At 52.2% G+C, this 23,716-nt stretch overlaps 2 long non-coding RNA genes across 2 annotated transcripts in view; both read right to left on the minus strand.

The window, feature by feature from the left end:
* LOC114101629 (uncharacterized) overlaps window positions 1-23,313 on the minus strand; it is a 37,443-nt gene extending 14,130 nt beyond the window's left edge. Inside the window, exon 1 of the long non-coding RNA XR_011706521.1 lies at window positions 23,266-23,313. This is a non-coding gene — a long non-coding RNA (uncharacterized lncRNA). The remainder of the gene's footprint in view (window positions 1-23,265) is intronic.
* On the minus strand, window positions 7,204-11,207 carry LOC139704658 (uncharacterized). The gene is made up of 2 exons (XR_011706520.1): window positions 11,018-11,207; window positions 7,204-8,070 (listed from the first exon to the last, which is right to left on the minus strand). It is a non-coding gene; the product is annotated as an uncharacterized lncRNA (long non-coding RNA).
* Window positions 23,314-23,716: the final 403 nt, after the last annotated feature.

The following is a 23,716-nucleotide window of genomic DNA, read 5'->3' on the forward strand; positions in this document are numbered from 1 at the left end:
AGCTCATTTGAATACAAATATAAAGCCTCATTAGCTTAGATTCAGAAGGTGTAGGTGACACAGTTCTCTGCTTTCATCAGTCCCCAATCTGGGAGGTTCTTGGGTACCAGCCCATGGGTTGGAGTGCTTTTTTAAAAAGCTCACCGTTTGCAAAGTCAAAGCAAGTTATTTGCCACTTTTAGCTCTAAAGTATTCCAAACCCCACTCCCCGTCTCTGTCCAGCTTCTCAGTAGTCTTCTGGGCCCAGGACACCAGTGGCCCTGCTTCTTCGTCTTGAGTTGCTAGTTCAAGGCTTTGGAGACCTAACAAGGATGTTGCCAAACATGGTACCCAGTGGCCTGGGCTTCCAGCAACGGGGTCCCTCACCTCCTGTATTCACCTAGGCTTGGTGAGTGACTGACAGGTCTCTAGGTCGCTCACTAAAGATCTTAATGGTCACATCTTGGAGAGTTGAAGAATTCAACTCTTTTTGGCAGAAGTGGCTTTCCATGCAGAGATGAGACTTTCCATGACTGTAGATGAGCAGGAGACCTCAGTGCTGGGTGTCATGGCAGAGCAGGACCCTGCTTCCTCTGCTTCATCGGTCCTCCAGCCCTTAGGCCAGCCTCACTGTCCAGAGGCAGCCAGGAAACAGGAAGCCTTGTAGTTCAGAAGGGTTTCCTAATTATTCCTGATGAGTCCCGCAAACTTCCTGTTTACCAGTGCCCCGTGCTGCTGCTGGTCTGGGCCCAGATATGATGAGGAAGGCACTCCAACAGCACGTGTGTCGAGAGGCCATGCCATCTTCAGCCAGTTTGGGGACTTAGAAGCCTTCTCCAGTCTTGAGTGGCCATGGTGGCCTCAGGGTACTTACAGACAAGCCTGCTGCTTGCTCATTGGAGTCATGCCTACTGTCTTATTGTCTGCAATCTCTCCCCAGGTCCCCAGCCTCTGCTCGTGTGCCAGGATTGAAACCCCACGTGCTGGGTCTTGCACGTGTTTGGATTGGGGTTTCTCTATTTGTTTGTTCGCCTTCCTCAGTGAAGTCTCAACATTGGTTACAACTTTGGTAATGTACACGAACCAGTTTTATTGAAATAACAAAATTATTATTTTAAATAAGATGCCCCTTCTGGATCTGCTTCTGATCCATGTCTATTCATCATGTGTCAAGTTTCCTTGAACAACAATGACCATGTTGGCTCCTGCATCTGCGTTGAAGTTCTGCTTTGTGCCCAGCCCTGAGTCTCACCCTGGTGTCACAGAGATGACTAAGTCCTAGTCAGCCCTGACCTTGAGGCTCTCCCAGTCCAGACGAGATGGACATTGGCTCGTCATCCTGGCTGGGCCCTGCCTCAGCCTGTTGAGATGTTGGGAGGTGCTGCTGACCTGCCTCCCATGTCACCCTGGTGTGTGGGCAGCTCCAGTCTGTCTTTCCTTCTGGAGTTTGGGCCACCGGGAGTGGGCGTTCTTCAACCTGTCACTAGGCAGAGATGACATGAGTGGGCACAACTGATAAGCTCCTTCCTTTTGGAAGTGTGGGTGCCTGCAACATTTTCTCATCTTCCTCCCTCCAGAGTGTGGTGGGGAGGACGCCAGTGAGGAGTGGGCGGTTCTAACCACAGCCACCCAGCTGGCCCCTTGGATCCCGAGTCTTAACCACCCATGCTGCCTTGGGGTGGGGAGGTCAGATAGCATGCTGCTGCCTCCCTTGCCCATATTGGAAGCTTCTCGCAGCACCGCCAGAACAGGAAACGGAGATGACAGTTCATTATAGTCACAGAACGAGTGCTGTCTGAGGCTCCCCCTGCACAGGCTGCGGAGGCAGCTGCGGGGTCCTGCACTTGGATACCTCAGCTCAGCTTCGCGTCCCTGTTTCCTCATGGAAATCCTCCAGCCACCTTGTCCCAAGGCCATTGGCTTCTTTGCACTTCCTGGGATGTCCCCATCCCACCTCATCCTCATGTCATTGACTGACAGGTGGGTCTGTGCTCCACGGCATCTGCCTCTAGACCTTCATGACCAGGGAGAGTGAATGACTGACACACGTCCATCATTTTTCTCTCAGTGTCAACTGCCGTTGCTGGCACAGAATAGGTATGCAATCAATATTAGCGTACGTGAAATAAGATTCCCTGTTTCATTTGATGACCACAAAGACCATTATGCAAAAGGCTTATCCTTATTCCCAATGTCCAGATGAAGAAAGAGGTTCAGGGCTGGTGACTGAGATTAAACCAAAGCTTTAGAACCTGTTTTCTAACTGTACCCGTACTTTAGCAACTATAACAACAACAAAAAAACATGTACAGTCTAGATAGTTGTTAAGGACCAATTTAGGAAGCCATAAGCCACAAGTCAGAGTGTGTAACAAGGTGCATGAGGTTTGTCTTTGGGATTGATCCAGCCATCTGCTTGCCAAGAAAAAAGGTGCTCCTGAGACAGAGAAGAAAGTCGGAGCATGCACAGTGTGCTCACCTCGGCGCTCGTCGGCATCAACTCTGTACACCTACTGTCACATGCCCTTCAGGTCCCAGCACCTCGGAGGTGAAGGGCTGTGTGTCTGCAACCCAGGGAGGCTTGTTTGTTTGCTGTTGTCATCGGGAGTCTCTTCAACAAAAATCAGTTTTTCCCTAATTGCTAATCAAATTTTGTACTCTGCACCTCTAAAATGTACAAGATACTCGATTGAAGTTCCATTTATAGAAATTCTTCCATATCCTATAATTCCAAGATTGACCATCAAAATAAATGAATGTTTTTTTTTTACAAATATCTCTGAAGTATGCAAAAGAGACCCTCCTATGTATGTGAAAAGAAGAAGCTCAATGGGTTGGCTGGATACTGGGTCAGACTGGGGTCCCCCCCACACTCCCCATGACTCTCACTCTGCCACTTCTCTGACTCCTGGCTTGTTTGCAACTTGGCCCGCAGCCCTTTCTACAGTGGCCTCTTCCCAGCCCCCGTTCACTATGCACAAGAGCACTTTGGAACAAGTTTTAGAGCCCCATCCTCTCCATTCTTGATTATTGGAGTCTCAGCATTGGTTTTCTGGCTTCCGCTTGAGGGGAGAGATCCTCCTATCCTTTGCACCAGGAGCGTGTGAAGGGTGGAAGACCAGCTCACCATGCCACTCTAAGAACCTGGAGAGCTGTCCAACAGCTGCATTCAGATGAGGCGGGGAGGACACCTCTGTAGAGGGAAGGAAACTAGTACAAGTCAACCAATGGACCTTGTTATTCATGGGCCAAAAGTCTTCTGGCAGACTCCACCACCATCCTCTGATTGTATCAGGCCATCTCCAGGACTTGGCAAAGGCCATCTGAGAACCCCGTGGAATCCGTGGTGGGTGTCTGGGGACCAGGCAGCTTGCTCCTTGCATCTAGCTCTTGACTCATACTTTCAACCTCCGATGCCCACCTGAGACAGGTGAACATCTACTTTGTGTTAGCAACGTTGTCCCAGCATAGAAAATGTGGGAGGAAGATAAATTCCATTTTTGTTTCCAAGGAAATTCAATGGGGATGTGTGTCTGGTGACCTAGAACAAGAAGCACCATTTCTTCTTCGTTCCCTCTCCATCTCATACGTGTCTGAGACCCAAATCCCCCTGCTGCTCAATGCCACCTGGGAAATGTTTTGCCCAACCCCTCCCAAGAGTAGTGAGCGGAAGGAACACTGGCCTGGGGATCCTCAGGAGAGCTGAGAGCTCATCTCTGCCAGTCCACTCTGCCTCTCCAGGACACATGAATGCCTGTAGGCAGGCCATTCATGGATCTAAGTGGGGCTGCTGGTCACAGCCCCTGTCACTGGGTCCAAGGAGATATTTATATGTGAAAGTGCTTTGAACATCCTCCATCATAATGCAACATGGGGCAATGATATCCAACACCCCCAGAGCATCACAGGGAACTAACTAGATGTGAACAAACTGGGTTTGTTCCAGACCCTTCCAGGAACAAAGCACCGATTCAGAAACAGAACGGAGTTCAGACCTCCTGGTGGCCCATTTGTGGAGACCTTGAGAACTACTGAGCCCCCTGGACAGCTGCGGGTCTCGGGCAGTAACCGTGGTCCTCAGCAAGTGGGGCCACCTGACCTCAAAAAGAAAGCTCCCCAGCAGCCCAGAGACGCCAGCACCAGGTGCCCTTCCCGCCCTGCCCCGCCCTGCCCTGCCCAGCCCTGCCCTGCTGAAGATGGCCGTATATTTACATCTTATCATTTCTTCTAGTGAAATGAAAGAGCACCATCTGCCCGACCACATTCCGCTTCCAGGAAACCGAAATGAGAGCGGATGTTGTCTTTCTCTGCTTGCTTTCGTTTTTTCTTCTTCCTCTCCGGGGCTCTGTTTTTGTTGTTGCCCTCTTTCAAGGTAGACTCGGACTTATTTTCTCCCCTACAGTTCCTCCCCCTTTGGAATTTCCAAAGCCTGGGCCTTCTTAGGTACCAGGGAGAGAGAGGGGTGCCACATGGGAGAAAGGGCTAGGTCTCCCGTGGGCACTTAGCAGCACAGGTTTCCAGCCACCTGATAGATGGCCACTTGCGGCACTGCCCAGCAAGGGCCAGGACTCGGTGTCCTCAATGAGTCCTTGCTGAGATTTTGGATCAGGAGCTGGCCAGGAGATTCTGTGGATGAGAAACCTCAGGAAATGGTCACACAGACCAAGGGGCCTGCAGAGGGGCCTTCCAATGGAAAGGCACAGTGACACAGATGTGATGGAGGGTCTTTCGGGAGGCAAAGAGCTCCCCCGAGGCCAGGAGGACCTGTGTGGTGTCCTGATCGAGAACTCAGTGCTGCCTGAGAACAAGACCTGGACTCGGGGCTGCCCACTCAGGAAGCAAAGCAGGCAGGCGACCTGCTAGAGGTCATCAGAGAATAAGAAAGGCCAGAACCTCAGGCCCATACAGAATTGTGTGGCTGCCTGCTGGTCTTTGGCCCACCCAGCGTGCCCTGCTCCCTGCAGTCCTTGGGAGCTGGAATCTGCAAAGTTGTCTTCAAGCCACTCCCAGCTACAGTTGGCAGCAGGCCCGCTGCGCCTGTGGAGAGCAGTGGGCAGCTCAGGTGGGTGGTGGTTCTGTGTCCAGGGAAGCCTGGGGAGGAGCAGAGGCCAGCAGCAGGCTGCATCCATTCGAAGAGCAGCCTGGGGCTGAATGAGAGGAGGGTCCCGGAAGCATGGCTGGAACTATTAACTATGACTCCACCAGGCCTTTGGACACGTCCAGAGCACAGTCAGAACCCTGCGAGGTCCAAGCCAGGACCTGGGCTGGGTGGAGACACAGAGAGTGCACATGCCCGGGCAGCCAGGTTCTGCCTGCAGCAGGGAAGCCTTCCCAGTCCCACTTCACAGAGGATTTTTCCCAATGCAAGTGGACGCTGAAGTTCCAGGTACCTTTTGCAGGCTGCATAGGCAAAATCCTCCATCCCCCCGAGACTCACTTCCTTCTCTCGCAAAAGGGGGACAAGGACAACCACTGAGCCCGCTGCCCACTGCCCAAGCTGCTCTAAGGCTGCAGCTGGACAGAGTCCCATGTATGTGAATCGTGAAGTGCTGCTCTGTGGAGGGCTCCAGTGCCAGGAGCGTCCCACATTCGCTGTCCCTGCTGCAGGACACGGAGACTCAAGAGAGGCCCAGGAGACCAGGCAGCCAGCTCTGCCAAGGGTCAGCTCCACTGGACACCTTGACACACATGACACCTTACTTGATTTCAGTCCTCATAATTTTCTGAGGATGTCACTCCTCTCCTCCTTTTGGAGGTGAGGTGACACTGACAAGTGGGCACAGATGCTAATGGGTGGAAGAAGGATGGGGACAAAGACCTTCCTGACTGCAAAGACCAGACTCCCCTAGCAAGTCAGATACACACCTAGGACGTGAGCCACGCAGGATTTCCTCTACCACCTCCCAGGACCTTGCACTCCTGAAGTGGACATCAACTTTAAGCCACCTCCAGGCTCCCAGACACAGCCATGCCCTCGAGCACCCAGGAGACCAAAGCCAGAAGGGCGTCACCCACTGCTTCCCTTCAGCCCAGGCACACAAACAGGTTGCTAACCCTCCTCTCTCCCAGCCTGCCTCCCCAGCCAAGATCTTCAGTGGGAAAGGGGACTTGCTCCAGCAGGGACACCAGAAGCAGGAGTCCTCAGGGTGTGGCCCCTGTGCTCACAGACACAGGAGAATGATGGGGAGGACGTCTTCAACCCAGTCCTAAAGGGGCTTGCCTCATGAGCTGTCCATCACGCACAGACTGCCCAAGGGAGCCAGCTGCCTGCAGACATGCTGGAGGAGGCAGGGGCCTTGAGCCCGGGGTGTTCTGGGGGTGAAGTGAAACGTGCAGGAAGGTGATGTGGATTAACGCATGTCCTTGTAAATGCTCTCGGTCCTGTGAGCCTCGGTCCTGTGAGCCTCGGTTCTGCACCAAGGCTGTCACATGTGGTGCCTGGCCTCAGAGTTGAGACGCTGCAGGTCAAGCCGATGGGACTTACTTCCTGTTCACAGGTCTCAGTGCTCCTGACTTGCCCTGCAAATTCCTTGATGGTTTGGGCCACGGGAGAGTGCTGTGTCCCAGATACTTGGTCTTCCAGTCAAGACAGGTACCTACTGTTTCTCAGGCACCCAGCATAGGTGTTGAGGTTGTAGCCACCAAAAGAAGAGTTCCCTAAGAATTGTCTATGTTTGAATATAGAATGATATTCAAAACTCACACCCTCCAACACTCCGATCCGAGCTAACTTTGCTAGCTCACAGGCATAGCTGCTGTGCTCAGACGTGCTCTCCTGATGTGTATTAAGATCCCTTATTTCTTTCTCTTTTCTTTCCCTCCTTCTTTCCCTCCCCCCTTCCTCTCTTCCTTCTTTCTTTCTACCTATCAATAATCACCCAGTGAAGGACTGGCCTCTGGGAAACACTGCCCCAAATTAAAGCACATCTGGGGCCTTTAAATGACCTCTCCTTTGAGATGACCCTGGTGCTTCCCAGAAGGTGAGGCTGAGTTCCTCAGTTATAGATGCACAACCCACCCCCCAGGTACTGGGGCCATGTTCATGGAAAACAAGCCCCTGTTCTAGTGATACTCAGAGCCCATGGAAAGGCCCCTGGGCAACGTCACAGAGGAAGAAGGCTGACCTGGGGGGTTGGTGCTGTTTTTGTCCTGAGAGGAAGCTTTAAAATTGTCAAGCTGTTATTCAATTTATACACACACACACACACACACACACACGTGTATATATATTCATATTTTAGTGGTTGATGGACTTTTATTTTTATTTTATTTGTATGTCTGAGAATGGAACCCAGGACCTCACATAAGTTCGGCAAGTGCTCTACCACTGAGCCCCAGCCCCAGGCCCCAACCTATTCTTTAATGAGTGGGAAACCACGCAAACACTGAAGACCCAAGGATAGAAAAGACCAGATGCAGCCCCCCTTTTATTCTCCCCTGTGCAGGCAGAAAGCAAAAAAGCAAACAACCCACACACCAGGGGCTGAGTGCGGTGGCAACGCCCTTCTGGAATCTGGGGTGCTGATGTGGGGCATGTGCCCCGGGGGCTGTCCTAACAGAGTATTGCTCTCCTGCCCTTGGACTTGAAGGCAGGATGGAAAACAAAGGGTCTTTTTGAAGGAAGAAAACACTTTTGCGGTAAGGAAGAGGATAAAAGAAGGACTTGGTCTAACGCAGGGAGACAAAGACGTGGTCCTCAGCTTCTTACAGGTAACAGGAACAGCGAGGTTTCTCTCGGGCTCCCTCCTCCTCTGTGCACTGCCTACCTGAGTCCACCTGGCCCACGGCTCAGCCAGGGCTCCGGCCACACCTACATTGTGGTGGTCAGTGGGCAGGTGTGTCCATCAAGAATTCTGGAAGCCTCTGCTGGGTAGGGAGAGGATGCTGGAATGGGAAGTGAGCTCCTGATGGCAAAGCGCTCTCTTCCCCGGCTGTGATGAGCAAGGCCTCCTCCCGGATCTGCCAGGTGGAGGCACATTGCATTTTGGAGCCTCGAGACAGGATTTCACCAAAATTCTGGCTTTTTGTTTTATGATCTGGTTTTTCTGTAGCACTGTAGGTATCTCAGAGAGTCTGAATGTGTGTTTTCCCCCTGACATTAAAAAAAATAAAGTCTATTTAAACATCTGAGAACAAGGTTCTGATTAAAAGAATCCTTCAGTTTTATTGTGAGTGGCACCAACTTCGAGTCATTGTTCTCATCCAGGGGACCTTGTCTTTCTAGCCAGGGCTGGGGGAACACTCCCGAGCTCTCCAGAACTCTCCTCTCCCTTCTAGAAAGCCTTGGACAATCATTCTACCAACCACTTTTATATCCACTAGAAGGCCAGGCACCCTGTGCAACCACAGAGGATAGAGCTCAGTGATGCCCAGAGGCCACCAGCAAGCTCAGGACCACAATGACCAGGGCATCTCAGAACAGATGTCAGAACCTTCTGGTCTTTCACAGTCTGTCTGAAACCTCAGTCTGGTTTTTTCCTCACATATGTATGTGAAACACACACACACACACACACCGTACACTCACACCTGCCAGCACTTACATATGCCCATGACTGATTTCCCTGCAACACGAGGCTCAGTGAACTTCAATACCGTGACATTTTTCTCATTGAAAGGGAAGTCCCCTAGCTTATATGACAAAGGAGAAAATTACCCTTAAAATGCATTAAGATTTTTGTTCTTGGTAACCTGATATGAGTTGAATGACCAAATTGGGGTTCTGTTCTCTGTACCCATGGCCAGCCAATGCTGGGGACAGACTGCTGTGAGTGATGAGGTGGAGTTCCCAGCAGAGGCCACCATGTGATGCCATCCATGGGGCTCCTTCAACAGACCCTTCCCCACCTGTGCTACCTGGGAGGCAGGAAGAACTCTGTGGTCTGGTAGCGCAGAGCCTGGGAACAGGCACTACCCAGGTCCAAAGCCAGGCTGCCTCCCACTGACGGAGTCTTTAGTATGTTCCTGAGCCTCCCTGTGCCTGGTGTCCTCCTGGGTCAGTCAGAAGCCACTGAGCTAATGGGATTGAGAGAGGTGACAGATGAGCAGGACTGCTACATAGGTGTTGCATGTGAACTATGATAATGCCCCGGGTTCCATTTACGGGAAGGATCGTGACATCAAAATATAAGACACCTGTTTAAATTATACATGGCACAAGCCAGATAGAAATTCCAAAGTTAAAGTGTGACTTTTCTGGTTAAAACAGACATTATGGGTGTGGTCAAAGCCATTTCAATCCCCACCTCCTCCAGGAAGGGATCCCAGACACTGGGCAGGAAAGAGTCTGCTCTCCCTCCTTGGCTCACAGAGCTCCCCTCTGCTGCGCTGCCTAGCTTCCTGCCTTCTCTGATCCCACGGAGCCCGCCAGGCAGTGTCCCTGAGGGAGTGGCCAGTGTCTGACCACTGAGGGAGATGACCCCCGTTGGCTGGCTTATACCTTGAGGAGTCCTTGGTGGCTGGGCATGCTCCCTCAGCCTGTCACACTGTGTGCCTGTTTTCCTAACTGATTTCCTGTGGGGGTGAAGTCCCACCAGCAGAGACCATGGTTAGAGCCGGGCAGGACGTTCGTCTCATTGGACCAACATTTTTTTTTTTCTGCAGCCTTTTTCTAAGAAATGGTCACTTACTAAGCCATGGGCACTAAACAATACAAATAACCAACGCAAGCCTTGCCCTTTCTTTCAGTGAGCATTATTAAAAAGAAATAGAAAAAAAAAAAGTCACCTGCCATCCATGAATATTATAAACAGAAAGAGGGTCGGAAGCGGGGGTGGGAATCCTCAAATAACAACCCCCCAAAGAAATTCTAGCTTCTAGTATGGACACGATTTACATTTTCATGAACAAATCATCTGGTTCACACAAAGGCGGTGGTGATGGAAAAAAATGTCCTAAACCACGGGGGGGATCTGTGACCCGACAGGGTCCCCTGGAGGATCCCCCTGACCAGGCTCCCGTGCGTGCTCCGAGTCACAGGGAGCAACTTCTGCACTGGGCTAATTATCTTTTAAAATTCATATCTGGAGCCACGGGCTGCCTCGTGGGATTAAGCACAGTATGCTTTGCAAATTGAAAATAAGATAGCTGTTAGGAGTATACACTTGCCTCTATGATTACCGTGGCAAACAGAGGCAAAACATTAATTTACATCTATTATAACAGAGAAACAAAGCCCGAGATATTCCTAACATCTCAGGCGAGCGATACGTTGGCAAAGGTGATGTTTCCGGAAGACAAGGTGGGTGATGGTCTGCGGAGGTGAGGGGGCTTGGGGTGTTGCTGAGAGACGGCAGAGTCCCCTGGAGGTCACCTCGTCACCTTATGTCATGGAGACAGGTGCAGAGAGTGGGGACAGGAGGGACCACCCCCTCCCAGCAGGTAGGAGCAGAAGGGACTTTCTTGCTTTTCGATGTACACCGAGTGTCCAATGGGAGGGAGGGGACCCCTGCCTTTGCTCCTTCATCAGAAGGCAGCTAGGACCTCAGGGAAGCTTCTCGAGCAGTCATCCCCTGCCGTTCCTGGGGCTCCCTGTGCGGGCGCTCCCTCCTCCACGCTGGGTACCCTTACGACCTTCCTGGTTGACAGTGACGAGGAGCACGCTCTTGCCCAAAGCCAAACAGTCAGGACATGGCGGTGCCAACCGCCCCTCAGGGGCACGCACTCCCTGGACGGCTGTCCCCGGATGCTCATGGTCAGTCGGGTCACCTGGACTGGGTCTCTCCAACACAGGCCGGAGGACTGAGCCTCTGTCCTCGGGGTTGGCCATCCTGCTCTTCACGAAACCCATGTGGCCAGGGACACGTGGCATGTGTGGAGGGGCCCCAATCACTAACTGAACGGTGAGGCCCAGGAGGGCCAAGGCCAAGTCTTTCCATCTGCCCAGTGACAGGGGACTCAGGGCAGATGTCCTGGGATGGAACTCTCTACCCCCTGTTTTATCAGCGGTTACTCCCCTGCCTCATCAACCTGACCTTCCAGCCGCACTCAGAGGCCCGGCCTCGCCGCCCCCCCCCCCCCCCGTGGCTCCCCAAACCCACCTGCTGACAGCCCCCAGGCAGTGCACCCTCACGGTCGGACTGCGCTGCCTCAGCAGGGTCTTAGTGAGGCAGGATCCCCGAAATTCTGCAGTCCAACTTCAGTGTGGTCCCTCGGCAGGGGGTGGGAGAGGCCCAGCTGTCACAGTTTAAGACTGGTGGGTGTCGCTGGTGAGGGTGCTGGGGGGGAGGGTGTCCACAGTGTCTTGGGTAGTAAACTGAGTGCTTCCTGCTATCTACTGAAGATTAGAATAGCTTGGGGGTACTTTACATGGGTTTCCCAGGAAGTTCCTGGAAGAAATAGATATTTACAACTTTTTTTTTTCTTCTTGGGCAAGGATTTCCTGTAAAAATGAAGATATATTAATTTTGCCATTAAACTATGAGACAGATGGCTTTGGTTTTCAAAGATTAGATATATATCCCCTCATATTAAAGGAAGGCAATCCTTCTGCCGTTTCTCCATGCCACCCAAAGGATGCGGGGCTTATGAGGACAAAGCCCAGATTCTGGTCCCAACAATGTTATTTTTCTCCCCATTGCAAAACCTTGATGAGTCACTGGACCTCTGTGACCCTCGGTTTTCTCCTCTGTTCAGTACGGCTTAGTAGCAAGTCTCACTTCATCCCACCACTTTATGACTAAATCCGTTTGCCTAAGGTTGAGACTTTGGGTCGTGACACTACTTCCTAGCAGAGACAGGAAAGAGGAGGGTGAACAGAACAAGTAGCAGAAGGGGCAGGGTGAGAGAGTCCAGAACGGCAAGGTAGCTTTACTCAGGTCTGGGATTCTTAAGAGTTTTATCTGCTAGAAATGCATACAGCAGTTACAAATTGGAACTTGCTCTGTAAGCTCAGATAAGATTGTCTCGGTAATATTGTAGCTAGACACAGCTCACCATAGCTTCCTTTCAATTAACCATTTAAATCATGGCCCATACAATCCCCAACCCCTGCTGCTTATAATAAGAGAGAAAGTTAGACCAGAGCCAGGGAGTTTTGATCCACCTGCTAAATACGGAAGATCTCCAACCTGTCTCCAGAGCCTCTAGTCTAAGGACGCTCTTTGAAAGGGCATTCCTTTGGCTGTTGGCAAAGATATGTCTGCCCCCACCCCTTCCTCCTGAGTTGAATGGGGAGTCATCATAGATAGCCCCTCCTGATTAATTTTGTTTTGACTTTAACTTTGACATTAAGAAAAGAAAGAGAAAACACTGCAGAGGTAAGACTCTCCCTCTCACATTCACGGCTCGCTGTTTTTAGCTGGCTTTGGTGTTTGATGCCGAGAAGCGAAAAATCTAAATTTAGAAAGAAATTAAATTGTTGATAGTCATCAGAAGTCCTGGTTGTCAGATTAGAAAGTCATCACGTTGGAGACCCTTTGTGATGAATTATAAATCAGCGACTTCCGTGAAACCCTTTTGTGAGCTCTTTCCCTCTGTCAATGGGAAGCGTCAGAAGACCTCTCTGCTAGGCAGGCCCGAGCTGATGGTTGGCACCACCACCTTTTCCAATGTGCAGCTGCTGATTTGCAGGGGGCTCCAGACAGCCTGGTCCCAGGCAAGGGGACGGCCAATTACCTGCACACCTGGATTGACAGAGGGGGTGAGGCCCAACCACACAAGAAGGGTGATAAAGCCAAGTTTGAACTGTGATCCAACTCGGGTGGGGACCCTAGTCGTTATTTTTCTCCCCATTGCAAAACCTTGATGAGTCAAATGGCTGTCTATGAGCCCCGATTTTCAAGTCCATGGGAAGGTTGAAAAATGCCTCTGAGGCAGGGGAGTCAGAGCATCTGGATAGATGGTGGAGATTCTCAGTTCCGCGGGCTACATGCACAGAGGCAACTACACGTGGAAGCATCGTTAGTGCAATGATCCTCAGTCGTCGTGCGAACAGCAACGTGACTCCACAGTGCGGAATGCGTAGGGAAGCCACAGGAGGTCTGGAAGTGAACTTCAAGTGTGTTCTGTTCACTTTGGCTCAAAGTTGGTGACTTAACTGGTCTCCCTTACGTGCACTAAGGTGGAAGCTTCAGTCCATTCCATGGCACAAGGCAGAGTGCAGTGTAAATGATCCCCAGACCTCGCGATCCTGGTGAAACAGCGGGAGACAGAATCAACCCCTCTGAGGAACGCGTTGATGACTGTCGCCGAAGTAAATTCCAACCTTGGCCGCTTAAAGTTTGGCAGGAGGTTTTGAGGAATCTCAGCATGCCATGCCTCTCCCTGCCCCTGTCCTCAAATCCTCGGACACAAGGACACAGGCACAGAGTGACAATTTCTCTCTTCTCCAAGGTGCTAGGGCGAAGGGGGTGCTAGGGTGAACTTCAGCGTAGGTCACTTATGGAACTGTGTTACAGGAAGAAATACAGAATGAGCAGAGGGAAGGGAGGAGAGAAGAGGGGGAGACATAACCAATCTTTGTAGATATGAGTCAAGCAAACTCTATTCTGCATAATACATACACAGTGTTATCCAACTTCTTTTGCAAAGGCATATTTCAAAGTGTCCTGAACTAAAATCTAATAAATAACAAAGAGAAACAATACACATTGTGCTCTCTTCACTTCACTGTGTATATTCAAGGTGCAGGTTGATGATTGGATCTACGTCTGCATTGTACAGTGATCACCACGGTCAGCTAACTAACGTATCGCCAGTTCACACAGCCACCATGGTGTGTGGCGTGCTCAGAGGACCCAGAGGACCTGGAGGACAGGAAGTTGAAGGGGAAGACATGGGCACAGAAGGTCAGATGCTTCCACGTGGAGCGAGCCGTGGGGATGCCAGCTCCTCTTCCACGTACGTGCAGCCCTGCCCATAAGCCCTGCGCCCCCTTCCCGTGGCTGGTTCCAGGTTTCACTGGAGTCCATCACACCTGGCCCACGAGGGACAGCCCAGCCTCGCGAGGAATCAGCCTGAAGCTCCTGTGAAACTGTAGTGGGCTTCGGCCATGGAAGCTCTCTCACACCAGAGAAGCTCCAGGGCAAGGCCGGCCACTCGGCCACTCGGCCTTGGGCTCCAAGGCTCGGATCCTGTGGCAGGGGCTTGTCAGGCCCGAGCCCTTCCACAGCTGGTGACACGCTGACCCGAGGACAGTGACATCCCCAGTGTCTCTGGGCAGGTTTGGGCAAAGACCAGGTTTGGAAAACTGACCTTCTGGCACCCTGATGTGGCCCAGCTTGGATCAGGTTGCTTCCTGGTGGTGAGGAAGCAGGGAGCCAGGACTAGATCTCTAGAGTGCAACCCGTCTGTCGTGAGGTCATCATGTGCGCATCGTTTCCAGGATGATTGACAGCAGCGAGGCCCATTAGAATCGGGGTGAACAGAGGTCTTGAGGGAAAAGCTTCCACGCTCTCCAGACTCATTTCCTCTTCTCAAGAAGGGGAGGTCATGCAAAGTGGAGTCCTCCAGGATGATGACCCAGGCACCAAATTTCCAAAGGGGCTGCAAAGAGCATGTTGCCCTTGTGTGGGACCCACATCCTCATTGATCGTAACACTGGTCCCTGCTCTGTCTTGGGCACATGCACATTGGAAGCTCTCCTGGTGTGTTTTATGTTGCTATGACAAAATACCAGAGGCTGGGAACTTTTTAAAGCAAAAGGCTTATTTATCTCACAGCTCTGGAGATTCAGGAGCGTGGTGTCAGCATTTTCTGGGCTCTGGTGAGAGCCCTATGGCTGGTGGTGTCACAAGGATGGGAGGACATACAGAAGATCACACGGCAAGACAGGAAGCAGGAGAGACAGCCAAGAAGCCAAACTCTCCTTATCACAACCCTTTCTTGCAGGAACTAGCCCACTCCACGCCAACATCCCTTCCAAGGGTGGCACATTGTGACCTATACACATTTCAGGAGCCTCCTCCTCTTCAAGATCCACCACCTCCCAAGGTGCCAGCCTGGGTCCAAGTCTGCAGCACAGGAACCCTTCGGAGACACACTTGAACCCCATCTAACCACAGCAGAGGCCGTCGCCCAATGTCCCCAGAGGAGAGGGGGTGTTGGCATCTATGAGATAGTGTCCTGTCCATTCCATCCTGGGTGCATCCTCGTTTAGAATGAAAGCTTTCTCTTCTTTTACCGCTGGAACAAGCCATCTTGCTGCACTTAGGGGATGAACACGGAACAGTCACCTGCGTCCCTGGCTCGCTTGAGTCCCCTTCATTGCCTCAACGTTTCACCTGCTGATGTCCCAAACTGAGGTCCCCTCCATACATTTAGACAGATCTGTATCAACATTGCATTGTTACACTTGACTTCCCCCTTTTTTTTAATTATGTAAAAAAAAAATCACATTAAGCCGAATCTAATTACTGCAATGTATATTAGAAGCAGGGCACCATCAAAATTTTATTTAAATTAATCAGGTTTTGATTTAAGATATTAAATTCAAATTAATCATGTAAAAATGGAAATGATCCTTGACGCGCTTCCAGCTGTGACTTCAGTCTGTTTTCTCGTGAGTCACTTTCGGGATGTCTTGGGGGGAACATTACAAAAATTCACGCCGGTGCTATTTCAATTAGAGTTATTTAGCAGGACAGATGTAAAGAATATGGTATAATTAAGAAGGAGCTGATGACATGGCTACAGATTTTCAGGATTAAAAGGGGGAAAAAAAATACGTGAAGTAGAATGAAATTGACTACTGGCCATGATGCCCGAGTTCAAGTGCAGGGAGGTTAAGCATTCATTAAAGACAGAGAGAAGATTCGTAGAACCCTGGGACTTTTCCTCTGGAGCGATCTGTGCACTCCTACTTTGGTTTCAACTTTGAAGTTTCATTAACAAGCCGGGACTAACTGATATTGCAATTCTTATCATTCCTGAAATTATCTTTCCCCGTGGCAATCAGAGCCGCTGACTAATTTGATTCTAGGGCCGTCAGAAACCTACGAGAGTTAAAATAATACTTCAAGACCCATTTTAAATCCAATTGCTTATATTGGCATGTATAATGTCGCGTATGGAGATCCATTTATTATTTATGCTCACACATATAGAGATGTATAAAATCATGTGGGGTCATACCAACACCTTCTTAAAACTAAGGCTAAATTCTCATGTTTGAACTATATACAAAGGACATAGCTTTTGTGCGTATGTGGACCTGTTTTTTGGTATCATCTGGAGGGAGTGGGCACTAGTTCTTTATTCCCGGTGCTAAGATGGGGTTTACAATGGGTGACTAGCTGGACACTAAGGCCTGGTGCCCCCTTCTCCCGGTCTTCCCGCGGCGGTGTCACATGGACATCCGTGCCTCTGTGTGCTCATCAGGAGGTGAATGTGGTTTAGTCTCTAAAAAGCCCCAAGAGTCAGAATACAACTTGGAGGGCCCATTAGGGGCACACCTGGTCAGAACAGAAAGCCTCCCAGTGTGACTCTCGCGCTGGGCCTCCTGTCTGTTTCCAGTGATCGGGCTGAACCCCGGAGAGGGACTGGGGTGGGGGCTTTCCTGCCAGAGGATGTGACTCACTCTGGGTTTCAGAGACTCAGATAATCAATATTTCCATGTCCCCTCTCGGGCATTCCCTCTGGCCAGTGCTCTGCTGCTTTGTTACCTGGCTCTTCTTTTTGGTACTGGGGATTGAACCCAGGGGTTCTTCACCACTGAGCCCCATCCCAGGCCTTTTGCTGGATTTCATTTGGAGACAGGGTCTTGCCAAGTTGCTGAGGGCCTTGCTAAGTTGCCAGGGCTGGCTTCGAACTTTCCATCCTCCTGCCTCAGCCTCCAGAGCTGCTGAGATTACAGGCATCACCTGGCTCTTCTGCCCTGATCTGTCCCCACCTGAGCCCAGGACTAAGGCTGCACTCCCACCCCCACGACAGCCATCAGGGCTGGGGTTGGGGGCCGGCAGAACCCCTTCTCCACTTGCTTTGTCAAGTGCAAGGTACGAAGCGCCTGGTTCATTCACCCTTCCTTCCACTCCACCCTCTTTGCCCCTAAATTCTGGCGTCCTTAGCTGCAGGAGGGCTGCGAGGACAGAGGACCTCATGGGAAGGAGCCCAGCCTTGGTTTGTCACAGATAAACCCGACTCGGGCAGCGCAGGGGCTGCATCCTCAGCAGCAAGGGTCTGGAACCCAGCAGGCCCCCAGGAAAGCTTGGCTTGGTAAAGAAGAGTGGAGGCGGTAAAGGGAGAAAGTGTGCCTTAGTGAACGGACGTGTCCTCGCCTGAGAACGTTGGGATGCTCAAGAAGGTGCTAGAAGCTCTCTTCCTTCTCCCAGGGGTGAGAGGCTCCCACTCAGGGGCGGTCCCAACCTTATATGCTTCCGGATCAATGTGAGAGTCCCAGAGAGTAGGTGATTCATTGATGGGTCCTGCTTCCCACTCATGTGATACAAAGATATGTAATTACTCTTTCAAAATCACGTTTCACACTCAAAAAAAAAAAAAAAAGAATCGGTGGGAGGTTAAAATAATAACTTGTGAGGTTAAAATAATAACTTGTTTTTCTTGGTGGAAAGTAGGTTTTGTCAGTAAAGGTGATTGTTGATTGCTTATAAATCTAGTCACTCTGACACAAGGACTGTTTCACACACCAGGTCCGTGACCGCATGATTTCTGGTCTTCATTTGCTTTTATTTTCAGTCTCGCTTTACACCTGCCCCAGGCCCCCAGGCCCGGGAAGCGGGGCAGATGGACGGGATCTGATTGCAGATCTCGTTGCTTACATGCTGTGGCTCTTGGGTGAGGTGCCTCGGCTCTCTGGCCTGATTCCTTGGTTGTGAGCGATCAGTCACTTGGGGACTTAGATGTCATCCAGTCCTCTTGATGCACCCTGCCCACTCCCAGCAGCAGGGGCTTGGGTTTTCACGACTGTCACTTGTAGCTCTTCCTGACCTCAGAGGTTAGGACAATGGTTGCCCCTGAGCATTTTTAGTGCACAGGATCCGGTGCTTATGGGTCCATTCCAATTTCTGCAGCCCTTTCTACCTAAGCCTGGGGCAGACGTGGTCTGTGCTTTGTAGGCTAGAGCGGGAATCTTAGCTCAGTGACTAACTTTAAAATGCTGTGATATTGGGTGGCAATTTTAAATGTCTTATCCACAGTTTCTTGATTTGCCAAGATTAGATAAGAATGTACTTAAATTCTTTGACACTTCATTCTATCACCCCAGGTGCTCTTTGCTAATCCTTAAACTCACCCAGCAGCCTTCTGCCACAGGGCCTTTGCACTGTTTCCCTGTGCTGGGGTGCTCGTCTTCCCTGCAGCAACATACATTTCTGGGTTACCTCACTCAGAACACCTCCAAGTCCCTCCAGTGAATCCTCCCTGATCATTCTTTCCTGCCCCTCAGCATCTTGTATTCCACACCTGCTCTTGTCACTCTGAAGGACGAGGTTTTAGCGATGCATCCCCCCACCATCCACCATGGAGCAGGTTTTCTCATTCACTCCTGCAGCCCCAGGGCCCAGCGCTTAGCGGGCGATCCTCAAATATCCACTGATAGAATGAACCAGAAAACACCCCTGCCCCCCTCCACCGTGCACCCTGAATCATCTCTTTGGGGAGGACCCTGGGCTCAGTGGAAGGGCAGGGCCAGCGGAGGCCAGAGCCACTTCAGTTGTGTGCACGGAGCATAGCTGAATGCCCGTGTGCACGGGTGACAAGAGGCAGCCTAGGGACAAGGGCAGATGAGCCTGCAGAGATGTCCAGGGGACAGAACCACAGGTCACAGACAGAAACAGGCAGTGAGGGAGAGGCCGGAGGAGAGGGAGACAGGTGGGAGCGAAGCTGAGCGAGAGGAGCAGGAGGCGGGAAGAGAACCTCCAACAGAGTGGGCCTGGGCCCCCGCCACGTGCCCAGCCCGTCCTTCCCAGCTGGCCTTGCACACGCGCCAGACACCCTCTTGCATCACCCTTCAGAAGGCGACTGTCACCCTATTTACTCAGCTCTGCTGGTCAGGGATGCGCTCCTCTGCGGGTGGCACCATCCCCAAGCGCTCCCTGAGAGCCTGGGAGTCCCCTGAAGCACCAGGTTGGGGACAGCCAATTACGATGGCAAAGGTCTTGGTGGCTTCTGCTAATTGCTGTGGCCTCAGAAGCTCTTAATGCACTTGCCCCGCCCTACCCCAGCTCCCAGGGGCCTCCAAGCACAGGGCTGCAGACTCCAAAGAAGTAGAAATTTCAGCCCCGTTTGCCTGGGTCTGCCTCCTCACAACAGGCTTCTGAGAAGGCGATGCCCCGAGGGGCCCTCCATGAGACTCGCCCTTGCAAACTTAAACCACATCAACCTTGCAAGGAAGAGGCCCTTGGCACCCTTCCCTACCACAGGGCCACCTGAGGCCCCCAGGAGTTCAAGGTGACGGGGGAGGCCACAGGCCTGGGCTGCAGAGACCAGAATTGGGGTCAAGATCCATGCATCTCTCCAACCGCCACCACCCAAAGCTGTCTATGGGCCGCAAATCCCAAGTGAGACTAAGCATTTGATTCATAGGCCAACTGTCCCTTTTCTGAAACTGTAGGGAGGGATGTATTTCAGAAATCAGGACTAGGCACATTTTAGAAGGTGGACACGTCTCATGATTGTACACTATGCACCAACCTGGGGGGACACTGAGGCAGCACCCCCAGGAGAGTGCCTTCATATTTCTGCAGCAAAATGAGTGTCCATTCACATGAAGAGGGGAGGTACAGACCATCCACAGTCTCACAGGAGCTCCATCAGGTCACGACAGGTTTTGCCACCCAAGAATGGAGGAAGATGAGTTTTGATTCCCAAATCTTTTTTTTTTTTTTTTTTTTTTGGAACTATGACATAAGATTATGGGCTGGTGGTGGGCTAGACGGCAAGAGAAGCTCTTTCTTTCTGTCCACAGGACAGACTGTGTGCATGGCACCCAAGGGACGCCCTCAGTTTCGGTTTACAGGCTAGATGTTGTTTGCAAGCAGAATGTTCTTGAACCACCAGAGAATGTTCTTGAACCCAGCGTGGAGGACAGGATGCCACTAGCCTCGCTTGGTTTAATCTGGGGTGATACCCTCGCGGGGGTGTCACCCAACGTCGGGGTGTGTGCCGTCACCCTCACCTCCTCCCAGCTTGGACCAAATCAAAACATCCGCACGGGGACTTATGTGCCCTCTAAATCTTGCCCAGCCTGGCTGTGACCGGGAAGAGCCTTTACAACAGCCATGTCACAGCGACATTAAACAAGACCCTGACGCCCGGGCCATTCCCTAATGGGTGATGTGCATTTCTCTGTGGTGGTCTCTGGGGGCGCAGGGACCATGCACTGCATTGGGGCCGTTTTCAGCTCTTTCTTCTCCACTCCTGTAGCAGGGCACAGCCCACGTACCACGCTCGTCAGGAGTCCAAGGGACACAGTGCCCTGGAGACTTCGGGATGGGGGCTTTTCATTCAGAACATCCTCGGCAGAGGTCTGGAAGGATCTTTTGCCCCTCTCAAGGTGGCTCCCAAGAAGGAAGGAAGCATCTCTTCACGCTCAGGCCTGAGCTCCCCCACAGGTGCCCCTCTCCTGGGGCAGAATGGCTATTTTTTTCAAGCCCCCAAGGAAACGCCTCCCTCCTCCCATCTGATAGGGTTACGGCTTCCTTTACAGTAGGAGATCAGAGGCGCGGCTCCCACCCCCACCCGTGTGGCAAAGGCACGGGGCAAAAACAGGCGTGTTGGCACAAAGAAGGCCCCAGGCAGCGATTACGTAAGGGGTATGGTGCATGGCGGTCATGCGGGGACAGGAAGGAAGATGGTTGCGGGGCTTCTGGGGCTTCTACTGTCTAATTCTAGCAGTCGGAAGCCAAAAAAGAACTCAGGGCTTCCTGCAGAACCAGCACCCAGGAACCCTGGGGTGGGGTGGGTGTCTCCGTGGACAACTGGGGCTCACGCAGGATTTGCTCTCTGTTCCCCTCTCTGCACAGAGTGACAGCTAAAGACCACTTCAAGGAACTTCTAGGGAGTAAGGATGCACATACAGGAGAGAATCTGGCACAGCCATGGAGCTAGTGAACTAAGAGCTATCAAAGTTCCTGATTTTGCAAACTTGGTTTCCTTCAGTCCTTTCCAACCCATAGCACTAATTATTCTTTATTTCCGTTTAACAAGAGGGACACTAAGACACAGAGTGCTGGTTTGATTTACCCATGATCATAGAGATATCAAGTGGCAGAACCAAGGCCCCAGTGCGGTTTGATCTGGTCCTCCAGTCCTACCAATTCCACCCGCTATGCTTATTTCTAAACTAAAGCTAAAATGACAATAGATAAGCAAACAACTCATCAGTAGCAACAACAGCAATAGAAGGATTATTTTTGTAATCAGAGTGCAAAGACTGTTCTTACAAGAAAATGTTAGGTGTTCAGATTTTTCGAGTGTGCCCAGTTCCCAGCCAAAGACGAAGGGCGGGAAACAAGTGTGGGCCTCATCTGCTTCCAGTTGCTCGAGGTGCTAAGATGGCTGGGCCCGCAGCTAGGTGGGTGGCTTGGCCCTGAGCACCTGAGGCTCTCTGCCCGGCTGCCTCTGGGCTGGGAGGGGAAGAGGTTAACCTCCATACACGGAGAACGGGGACCTGCGTCTTTAACAGATACGCCCGCTCCTGCCTTCCCGGGGCTGAGCAGGCAGCTGGGCTGCCCCCCAGGCTCGGGCCTCCTGTTTTGCACAGCTCTGAAGCCAGCCTGCCTGCTGCCCTGGGAGTCTCCCGGCCACAGGTGAGGTTCCACGGCCCCCAGCAATGCCCAGGGGGCCAATCAGGCTGGGCCTGCATGAGGTAAGATGGAGAGGCGCCCCGTGGGCTCTGGGCTCTCTCAGAAATCTCAGCAGATCAATGTCACTGTGGCTTTTAATTACCCCTCCCAGACCTCATCATTATTTCATGGCCTCTAATACGCCCAGCAGGCAGCTCTGGGCACACAGATAAACAGCCACCCAGCATGGCCTGGCCCCTGAGGTGGTGCCCACTGGGGCTGTCCTGCCCAAGGTCGGTGGCCTGACAGGGCCCCGGCCTTGCTGAGCATGGAGCATGTTGACACCTACAGCTCTCGACCTTGGGACAGCCCTTCTTCCTTAGGGTGGAGGCTAGAACCCATTTTCCAGGACCTACAGGTGCCCACATCGCCGTGCAGCTGGCCGCGCTGTGGCAGTCCTTGTGACTTCCTGGGCTTGCTCCCTGCGGAGAGGCCTGTCACTGCCACCCCTCCATGCACACAGCCTCTGCCTACAGCAGAGTCTCAACCCAGGGCGATTTTGCCCCCTGGGGACATCCGACAGTGCCTGGAGACAGCTTCCGTTGTCACAGCTGGGGGAGGGCCGCTGCTGGCATCTCCTGGGTAGAGGCCACGGATGCTGCTCCACATCCCAGGGTGCAGGGCCTGCTCTGCACAGAGGACGACCCGGGCAGAATGTCAGGAGGACCGAGGGTGAGCGGCTCTGGCCTGGGGACAGCAGACAGCTCCCTGTGTCCCCAGCAAGGACCTGGCCCTGCCTTCCTCCTTCCTCTTCAGCAGGAGAAATCACTCAGGTGTCCCCGTGCTCCACACTGGCCGCCCGCAGACCTGAGCTGCCCTCTTGCTCACCCCGTCCCTCCCCCGGGGGCTCCTTCCAGGCTCCTTGGCCACTGGCAGCCACTCTTCCCCGGACTCACGCCCACCCGGGAAGCCCTCCGCCTTGGGAGTGGGTAGGTTGGTTTATACCATCCTCCTCCTCCCCAGCAGACCAACAGGCCAGCTTCTGATGTCAATGACACACTGTTCCAGGTGTGGTTAATCCTCATAGTTAAAGGACTAGAACTTGGGAATGGCTTGCAATTTAAATAAACAGCAATATCTGGAGCCAGCCCTCCAAGACGGGCTTTGATGGCACAGAGGCTGTGTTGCACATAGACAAGGACACTGTGGCTGCTGAGAAAGGACACACCCTCTGCATAGCCTGGCCTCTCCATCCCCTCCACACACAGAATCATGTGCGGATCAGGAGATGTAATAGGTGCTCAAGAAACACCTGTGGCGTGGGTGAATGCATCCTGAGCTGTGTCGTGAGGGGAGCTCAAGCACACCCACACCGTGCAGGCTGGGAGCCCCTGGACATCAGAGGCACTGGCACTTCTCTTCTCCTGACACCCCCCCTCCCACCCCAGGCCGGCTTTGTGCATGTTTGCTAAACTGGACCACAGGAAGCAGGCTCTTGCCCTCAGAGGTCCTGTGGTCACCACAGGAGGCCGATGCAGAAGATTGACACAAAAAATTGCAAAAGTTCTCATTCGAAGGCGTAACCAACATGATCTCAGAACCCTTACCTAAGGAAAAGGTGGTTCTTACTTTCTCTGCAGGAGAAGGAAGAGGCTGAGCCCCACCAGGTTACCAGCCAAGAGGTAAAGGAAGCGGGACTGTGGCTGACAACTTTAACCCTCACCCAAACCCGCAAATGCCAATGACGCACTGTCCTGCTGAGGGTAGGTGCCCGTGAACCAGATGGGTCCCTCTTCCTGCCTGATGTCCCATATCAGCTTCCCTGGCCCCTGGGAGGCAGATCTGAGGCCCAGTCAGGTCATGGCCCAGGAAGAAGCTGAACATGGCCCATGTCCTGGAAGTCTCTGTCTAGCCGTGGCCTCCTGTCATGGAATCCAATGACGAGAGGGCAACACCAGGCCCCAGAGCTGCCCGTTTTCGTTGACCTCACCACTGTGTGACCACTGTTCGCGTGTCTCCCTTCAGTGCCTAACCAACAGCACGGGCGGTTCAAAGTGC

This window comes from Marmota flaviventris, chromosome 2 (assembly GCF_047511675.1).
Source record: "Marmota flaviventris isolate mMarFla1 chromosome 2, mMarFla1.hap1, whole genome shotgun sequence".
Lineage (NCBI taxonomy): Eukaryota > Metazoa > Chordata > Mammalia > Rodentia > Sciuridae > Marmota > Marmota flaviventris.